Source organism: Mercenaria mercenaria, chromosome 5 (assembly GCF_021730395.1).
Source record: "Mercenaria mercenaria strain notata chromosome 5, MADL_Memer_1, whole genome shotgun sequence".
Taxonomy (NCBI): domain Eukaryota; kingdom Metazoa; phylum Mollusca; class Bivalvia; order Venerida; family Veneridae; genus Mercenaria; species Mercenaria mercenaria.
The window spans coordinates 95,967,291-95,970,972 of NC_069365.1; positions in this window are offsets into that span (position 1 = coordinate 95,967,291).

The window sequence follows — 3,682 nt, forward strand, 5'->3', positions numbered from 1 at the left end:
ATTTATTTGTTGAAGGAAACATCAAGAATCAAAGGACGATTTGTGCATGTTTACTAGCTTATTCTGGTTTTCTTAGAAGTGAAGAACTTTTAAAATTACGCAGATGTGATATTTTGTTTAATTTAGTATATATGAGTTTGTTTATTGAATCTAGTAAGACAGACAAATATAGAGATGGTGCATGGATTTTAATTGCTAGAACAGGCACACTGTTATGTCCAGTTCTGAATCTTGAAAGGTATTTTTCTTGGGCTAACATAGACTGTGATTCCGATACTTACATATTTTGTCATTTGACTGGTACCAAAAATGGTTATAAAGTTAGGAAAGATGGTAAACATTTGGCATATAGCAATCTTAGAACTTTATTCTTGGAGTCTTTAAAGCCACATGTTAAAGATGTAAGCCGCTACTGCTTACATTCTCTGAGATCTGATGGTGCTACCTCAGCTGCAAATAGGGGTATCCCAGACAGGCTATTTAAACGCCACGGAAGGTGGCGGAGTGAATCAGCCAAGGATGGCTACGTAAAAGATTCAGTAGACGAGAGGTTAAAGGTGTCTCTGTCCTTGGGACTTTAAGATAAAAGTATTATGTTTAAACAGAACTATTGTTTATGATGAGTTTGTAATTATTTATTCACATATATTAATGAAATATATGTACATGACTTTTGTAGCCCGTTCTTTTAATTCAGTCTGTCGTTCGATTCCCAACGGCTTGTACCAAAAAATATAGTGTGTTTTTTGGCTTTTGTTCTTGATAAGGCTATCGGAGGTGGTTGTCCATAAGGGAAATGAAATTTTGGTCGTTTGAAATTGTGAATTAGACAAAAATTTATTTCCCTTTGTTCATAAATCTCCGATAGGTGTCGTATATATACATCAGCACGAGTTTTCGTGCTTGACCGAACAGCGCTTTGTATCCATTCAGCCTTGGAAACACCGACGATACAGACGTTTATTTTATTATATATATTTTTTTTCTATTGTTATAAAAATGAACTACATTGTTTTTGACAAAATGTACTATATAAGAAAAGATAGGATAGCAGATAAAAACAAACAGACTGAAAATTATTACTAGTACTTTAAGTTTCATTTATATATTCGAGACATATATGAGGTACATCATATCTGTTGAACTTATGTAAGGAACTCAAAACTTTTTATGTATATTATATTATGTGTATGCTTGATTATGTTATAATGTGTGTTATAATATAATAATGATAATAATAACTAAACTGAATGTTTAAATTGAAATTTATACATTGTATAATTGAATATTTAATGTTTGATATACATGTATTTTGCAAGTTTATAATAGACGGTCTGTCGTTCGATTCCCAACGGCTTGTACCAAAAAATATAGTGTGTTTTTTGCTTTTGTTCTTGATAAGGCTATCGGAGGTGGTTGTCCATAAGGGAAAGCCCCTTGTCTCTGATGATAATGTTTATCATCTTTATATGGTCCTGTAAGCCGAATTTAGCACAAATCGCAATTAAATTCTCGAAACAAAAGAAGAGAACTGCACATTGAGAAGTTGTTCTGCAACTTCTTATCCCATCTGGAATCGTAATAAAGGTATTTGGTTTCAAATGTACGACATTTATATGGACACGCGCCCGTAACACTTCGCCGTACTTGGTTTCAAAATTTTAGAGAAGCTACTGAAGAAAAGCGTTCATAATTTGATGAATGGCTTCTAACAAATGATGATAAGTAAGGACAAATGAAAATAAATGAGGGCAAATGAATACAAATGGATACGAATAGCAAAGTCTAGATAAATAAGTGTATTTGATATATGTTATTGACTTTTGTATCATTAAGTTAAACTTGTGTTCTTGGCCGAGTAGTTAATGTTCAAATCATATGCCTTTCGTCAATGTGGACTTTGGTGTGTAGATTTATTTATGATAGGAAGCTTTCCAGATGGCTTCCGAAAGGTCGACAGTTCTACCCAGATGCCCGCCCATGATGAAATAATGCCAGAAGGCGCACCTACATTTTTTCTCTAACACTAACAGCTTAAAACAATGACATATGTGATGACGTGCGTTACTCTATACCAAAATGAAACAAGAACAAAACATTTGTATTTAAATTTTGTTAACATCAGCATTTCAATTAACGGACAAAATTAAGCTGAGCACAACATGGCCATTTCTGTAAGAGCATTTGACAGTCTCTTCTAGGCATAGTTTGCTCACAACTATACACTTAATATTATACACATTATAACGTTTGTCATTATTATCATGAAGTGTAATTGATATTCAATATACCTTAACGAAATCCCAAACATTTAAAGCACGGAATTTACATAGATATCATTACAGACTGCAAAGCGATTATTATTTACAATAAGGATAGGTTAATTCCGAGCTTAAACCAATTTAGATCACGCCCTTTTTTCAGACCAGGCTTACTTAGTTATTATTGTTATTGTTTCGTACATGATACAGGACTGGTGTAAAAAGTCCTTTCCAATTTAACATTAATATAAGTTGTTTGAGGCTTGGTAAAAGATCACCTTTCTTTGTTGATCAGACAACTTCCCATATTTGGATAATTCAGGTTCTGTCCAATGCAAATTCTAGTTTTAACGCTATGTGAAATACTTTTTACTGCCGAAATGCAACATTACGAGATAATTATCTAATATCATTAATGATCAACATACATGGAAATATATTGACCTTTTGTTTGATATTATAGTTGATCACTATCCATGCCGGATTACAAGCAATATAGTAATTGTTTTTTATCATTTTGAGTAGGTGATATCTTATGAAATTCATTATGCCAAACTTTTATCTATGAAAATAGAACATTTCAAATTATTCTCAATTAAAAACCGTCAATATGCATCGATTCTCTGTTATAATGTCAGACCTATACAACGCACAATGTATAAATGTTATTATTACATACTCGTTTCTATTCCCGGTTAAGTTACACTGGTACCGGAAACGTCAATATTTTTCCATACACTGACGCCTGAATTTCATATCGGGTGCGTGACGTAATTCAGTGCGTGTTGTCGCACTATTTTTTTTCTATTTAGTTCAGTATTATCAATCCTATTCAGGTTATTGAACAAATTTCTGATATTTACATTATATTTATACGTGTAGATGCGTATGTAATAAAAAGGTTATTATCTTTGCATCGGGAAATATGCACTCGTTCTTCAGCGGAAGAATATTGCGCTCCTAAAGTCGCGCAATATTTCCGCTGAAGAACTCGTGCATATTTCTTGATACAAAGCTAATAACCTATAAATATAGCACTTTAATAATTAATTAGACAACAAAATTTAGTTCTTTGTTTTGTTATTGCAGTCAATACATTTTATTGATTGTCAAGTACACATGACATTTAAGTAGTATAACGTACAATTTGAATACGAGCATATCAAAACAGAAGCGAATGCGAGATCTTTACGACAGCAGTTACAAGATAAATATGTTTGTATATTTATTCTTCTGAACCATTAGAAAAACCTGCTCACGTTTTGATGCTAAACAGTTTGATAATGCCGAAATAATGAATAAATTACCACAGAAACGCCACAAAGCATTGTTGCATTAGAATGACATCATGACGCTTGGTGCCAGTAACAGCGCATTATTAATAGCTTTCATCTTGAAAAAGCATGATTCCGACCATAATT